This window comes from Chaetura pelagica, unplaced genomic scaffold (genome assembly GCF_000747805.2).
Source record: "Chaetura pelagica isolate M959 unplaced genomic scaffold, ChaPel_1.0 scaffold356, whole genome shotgun sequence".
Lineage (NCBI taxonomy): Eukaryota > Metazoa > Chordata > Aves > Apodiformes > Apodidae > Chaetura > Chaetura pelagica.
In genome coordinates, this window is record NW_009953964.1 from 7,233,194 (window position 1) to 7,239,432 (window position 6,239).

Genomic DNA, 6,239 nt, shown 5'->3' on the forward strand with positions numbered 1-6,239 from the left:
GGTCCCGCAGCGGCCGCCGTGAGGCTGAGCTGCCCTGCGGGCCCCGGAGCTCAGCTGGGCTCCGGGCCGCCGCTCTCCTTGTGCCCCCCGTGTCTGTTGTTGTTCATTATTAACCCTGCAAGGAGATTGCTCTGTACCCAGGGATCCTGACTCAGAACTTCCTGAGTTTCCAAGCTGACTCTTCACAGGCGTGTGATCTTTTTGTGTCTGTTGAATCAAGGGGTCACTTTTCAGTTACTGTTGGGATTCTTGGGAATTGGTTCCAGCTGCAGTGGTTTTGTGCATGGACAACTGATGTAGAAGGGAAAAGAAATTTGTTGTGCTCAAAGATGGCCTTTTGCACTAAGTTGTGTTTTGGTGTGTTTTTTTTGCAGAAATAGTTGAAAGGAAAAAAAAATGTTCTGTGATAAAGTCTGGTTTCTTACATATGAAATCAAGTGGAGTTGAAACAGACTGTGGTTCCCCTTGGCATCTGTAAAGATGGTGTTAAATTTAAGGGAGAAAATGAGTTTCAGTCCTCTCTTAAGTCTTGCTTTGTAGAGAAGTTAGATAATGCTTTTCTCTGTTTTTAGTTTGGTGATAATAAGGGAAGGGAACGAAAGAGCAGAGGTGAGCAGCTGTGCACCAAGTAAGTTCCCTCCGAATGGCTGCTGTAACTTTTAAGAGCTATTCCTGGTGTAAATACATTCCCCTGAAGAGGTGCAGTGTGAACAAAAACTGTACAGAAGCCTGATTCCTGAGTGGATGTGAATTTGCTTTATTTCCTGCTTGGATATGTACTTTGAGTTCTGTGTTGTATTCAGGTTTTAGCATAAAAGCACTTTGGTTTCCCAAAGAGTGGTACAAATGGGAGACTGCTGTTGTGATTGCTCATGTCGAGTTTAGCTTCTGGTTGCACGTAAATCCACATGAAACCAGTTTTGTGTGTCTCCCAGCCACAAAGGGTTTGCTTTTTCTTTCAGTGACACACAGTTGTCCTCCACACAGAGGCAGCACTTCACAGTAATGCTGGAAAGCCTCCCGAGCTGCAACCTGTAATTAAAAATCACACCCCGTCATAAAACCGTGTGCCTTCCAGGCCAGTTTAAAAATTCAGGCTATGAACATGATGCATCGTGTGGTCGCCTCTCTCTTTGAGATATTTTAATAATATATATTTTTTTAATTTTCTCTTTGGCTTTTAAAAAGCTCTCCTGAAGAAGAGGCAGTAGGGTTTGGGCGTGGTTTTTTATGTTTGAGGAATAATAAGTGTTTATGCATATTTTATTTCTGGTACAATACTCTGCTGTCCTAGTATTCTGAGCTATGACCAGGACATCCCTGTGTTCGGCACAGTTGAAAATTGCTCTGATCCTGACAACATTCCTGTGGCATGGATAAATACATCCTTTCACTTAGCTGTGGAAACGCATGGTGGTGCTCAATCCTAACATTAATAAGTACTAAAGTGAACTACCATATAGTTAAAATTCAGAGCCCAAACAGCATAATATTTTCTTTGTACTGAGGAGTCTTTTGTGGTGGTGCTCTCTGGGTTTACACTACAGAGCAGTGTATTTAGCTGTGTTTACACTAGCAAAGCAAGGAGAAAGGAAAAGCAGTGGGGAAATTTTAAAGCAAATGCATGTTCCCTTTCACCCTGATGTGCACTACATCCCGGGATGCTTCAGGGTGAAAAAAAAGAAGTGACTGCATGTCAAGTTGATGTCTGCTGGCTCTCTTTAAGTACCTCGTGTTCAATAGGAAGTACTTCGTGTTCAATAGCAAGTACTTCTGAGCATTTATGAGGATTACAATCCTGTGTGTAACTACTGAAGCCAAGGAGCTCATCTCCTAAATTATTGTTCATCCTGGACTTAAGAGAGCAGAATTCCCACTAGCAACTCGGGGATGCTAGGCAAGAATCCTTGAAAATCACCACTTAAGCTGAAAACTCAGCTTAAGTGGAAACCTCAAAAGGTTGCCTTGAGAATTAAGAGGAAGTTTAGATCAAGATCTCTTTGTGATCTGAAGAGTTAGAAAGCAAAAGGTGATCACAGTACAGGGCTGAGAGATGCTAAATATTTGTTATATTCAGTGACCAATGGTGGAGAGTCAGTGATCATGATGCAGACTATGAATGGACCAACCTGCCAGATTTCAAGGGTTTGCACCTTTTCCTTTTTCTATTTTTAATTTTTTTTCCTTTTCAGATTGCTTTTTGGTTCAGAAAACTCTTGAATATGTGCCAGCCTCTCTACCCCACTTTTAAATTGAACCCACTTTAGGAAAAAATCTAGAGCAGACCCCGTATTTTCCAATATCTGTTTTATGCTTTTTGGTTTCAACTCTTACTACTTTCTGCAATACTTTCTTATTTATTACTTTTTGACAGTCCCTTTTCTCTCTTTTATAGTTAGTTCTAAGCAAGTGGTAAAAGCAATGATGTCTGAGGATGTCAAACTCTTCAGGTCTATACAATCCAGTGGTTCCAGCCCAATGCAGATGTGTTGAGCACAAACCTGTGCTGCCCATATTCTCTTCCCTGGAACACAATGGGCAGCACAGCTTACTGGGCACTGCCACCAGTGTGTCCTGGAAATGCTGTCTTAGGATATGGGCTCTGAGTCACTGCCTGACTCTGGGCAAAACACTGACAACTGAATTTCCAGTGTTCAATAACGTGACGTGCTTTAGTAGCTGGCAGCTCAGCTGGAGACATGGAAATGTCTCAAGTTTGAAATGAAACACATTATCAAGTTATCACAAATACAGTAAGTCTCTGTCTCAGCTTCCTTATCAGTAAAGGGGAGGTTAGAATAATATTTATATCGTTTTCTTACACAGGTTTTTTCAGGATTATTTAATTAATGTTGGCACTGTGAGATGCTATAAATACTAGAGACTTGTACCAGTGTAGCATATGATTCTCCATTTTCTGAATGCAACTGTTATTCTTCTGCCACTATTCAGCCCAATTATTTTTATTTTATTTACTTCGATTCTTTGTATTCTAGATGATCCCCCACTGGCAAGGGATCTTGGGAGAGAACTGTGATGCTTTTGTTCACTGAACAAAACCTGATTCATCACTTTCCTTACATCATCACCCAGCTCTCTAGCTTCCCACCAGAGATTGGTATGGCTTTTTAGGTAAGTTGTAAATCACAGTAGCTGTTGATTTGTTTGGAGTCCGCACTCTGCAGTGTTACAAAAGTGGTAAAAAAATATATGTAATTGATTATACAAGATACATAATTATTGGAGATCCTGCAAGAGTGGTTTCTTGAAAAGAGTGCAAATAAGTGTGAAATTGAGAAACTGGAACTAGCTGAATTGCTAGAAAGAGATCTGGAAAGCAGGGAGAATGAGAGTCAATGAGAAGCTAATTGATGGGGAGAAATTTAGGAAATAGGGTCAGACAGGGAAAAACAGGGGACTTTCTGAGATGGGGCTGTAGAATGTAAGTAACAGAAAGAGATGCACTGGCTGTGTTGCTGTTGTGGGACCCAGTAATGCTGTTTCCTGTGCCTGGGTATGTGTTTCTGCAGGGACTACAGTTTATTTGTTCCTTTCTCTGGTGAGTGGGATGAAACTGCAAGAGGAAAACACATGGGCTTTGGGGCTGGCTGCCATCAGTGTTGTAAGGAATACACGAGGCATCAAATTAGGTTTTGCAGGCAATTCTAATTTTTGCATTGTTTAACTTTTGTCTGACTTTATGCAATACAATGTAATTGTTAAGACATTCCTTTGCTTTTACATATGTATGTATGAGTATTTTTCAAGACAGTGGCTTGTAAAAAGCTTCAAATAAAACTGCCTGTGTTATTGTCCACCTTAGGCATGCAGTATCCTTCCATGTCAGTGTATTTTGCTACTCTTGAGAATTCTTATGAGGAATTTTCTTTGTAAGCAGTTTGGGGTGCTGGCATTTGTCCATCCGCATGGACGAATCAAGCTCCCACATTATCTGAACTCTGAGAAGGTCCTTTCAAAGTTTTAATGAGATGACACCATAGCAGCTCCCTTCAGTCCTCAGTTGCTGCTCACTGGAAGTTTGGAATCCAAAACCTTCTGTTAATAATGAGAGATAAACAATCATTGAATTCAGAATTCTTTGCCACCCAGTGTCAAATACACGAAAGGCTTTTAAAATTCCAGAGAAATGAAGCAGAAAGTTGAGGTGCTTTTAAAAAGACACGACTGACAAGACAGTAGTAGCACCTCTGCCCGTTAGAAAACCTATGCTTTTGTGAAGTAACACATATTCAGAATTAAATGCTGAGAGATTCCAGAATGAAATAAAAAGTGGGGTTCAGCTCCTATTGTTTGCTTGCAAACCAAAACAAAAACCTCAGTGATTTGCTACAATACTTTCATAATTACTTCTAAAATAATAATAATGGAGATTTCCGCTTCATCTCCTGTAAGTATCTATCAGTGTCTGCAGTTGTGAATTTATGTCTCTCTCTGCTGCTTGCTGTCTTTTTTCTCAGAAGTAGCACTGAACATAGGGGGTAGGACTTGGAGATCCTGCACCATCACCCCTGGCCTTGGTCAGCATTGAACCAAGCCCACAAAGAACAGAACAGAAATGATTCATGATTTTTTTTTTATTTATTTTCTTTTTTTACCCATGTATGGCAGGAGAAGAAAAGCAGACCCTAGAAATGAAGCTGAAATTCTTCTGCCTTATATGACAGCTGGTTCAGACTCCTTGTGATAAGAAGTGGGGTACTGGCAAGTACTGGCGACACAGCAGCGAGTAGGCTGAGCCCAGCAGAACAATGGGGTGGCTGGAGACTAGTGAAGCTATTGTTTTTGCATGCTCTCTGCAGGAGTCCAGGGTTTTGAGCAGTGTGTTTACCCCAGATACAACAACATAATTAAGTGACAGTGGCATGATTAATAAAAAGATGCACGAAACAAGAGCTGCAAGCACTTGTCAAGCACAGCCCTGTGAAGTGACAAAGAAGGAAACTAACTGCTTAGGAGAGAAACTCACTGAAGAGAAACCCTGTGCAGAAGGGTCTCTGTAAACTTTGTAAGCCTGACCAGAGCAAAAAATGCTTGAGTAACAATCATAAGTACATGCATGTCCTTTGTTTGGCTGGACATGCTTATTCTTTCTAAAGAGAAGTTATTACCATGTTTAGGAATCCTTGCATGAACCAATAGCTCTAAACTAAAAGCTTTACAGCAAAAAAAGCCTGCTATTTTTTAAATAGCATTGCAGTCTGAAGCTTGTGAAGAATTGTATCAATAAGTTGAGCTCCTATGTGGTGCCAGAGGAAGGGCTTCCATCTGGGAGGCCTCCATCAGTTGTGACATTTGTTCTTCATCCTGGGCTGACTGGACTTTGGGAGAAGACAGGCCCAGTGTTACACCAACAACAACCACCTGAGTGTACAGCAAGTTTTGAGAGAATTTAACACAGATGTGTTCTAACTACCTTTTTCTTCTGGTGTTTTGAAAACTGTAGGTATTTGAACAAGGGTGATTTTCCAAAGCAGAATGTGGACAGACCAGCAGACTCTTAGTATCTCTGCTTTGTAGAGTTAAAACATTGTGTTGAGGCTACATGTTATTAGTATCCATGTCTATGAATGTTTCAGTTCTCATTAGAGATGGAAGGAATAAAGCAATTACTAAGTTGGCTAGCCCAACCCTGGTGAGCTACAGGATTTTCCAGTTCAGTCTATTCCCTCATTCCTGGCTGCAGTAAAGTTTTTTCATGTCTCAGAAAACGTGGCTTTGTAATTTTTCAAATATCAAGGTAAAAAACATTACTTCTCTTGGGTCAGCGTTTTTTCTTAGTGCCTGGCCTGGCCACCCAACCTTTACAGAGTCAACCTTAGTATTTGAAATTAATACCGAGTTTTGTGTTCCACAAGATCATTACAGAGTATTATTAAAACAGCATTTGCCTTTCAAAGAGCTGCCCAGACACCACGTCAAATGTTGCTGACCGACTCCTGAGTCATCTTTCAGACTCGCAGCTGCCCTGACGAGTCCTCCGCGTCCCGGCAGGACCCAAACCCAAACCAAACCCCTCTTCTCCCACTGGAATTTAAACCCAAACCTCTCCCTTTTCCGGGGCGGGGGGGGGGGAGGGGAAATGCTGACAGCGTGGCACCGAGCTGCCCCCTCCGGCGCTCACCGCGGGGCTCCTCCCCACCCAAATTCCTGCGCCGAAAACTCCGCGTTCCTCCCCGAAGCTGCGCTCCCCGCTCCGCTCCCGCAGGTGCGGGGCAGCG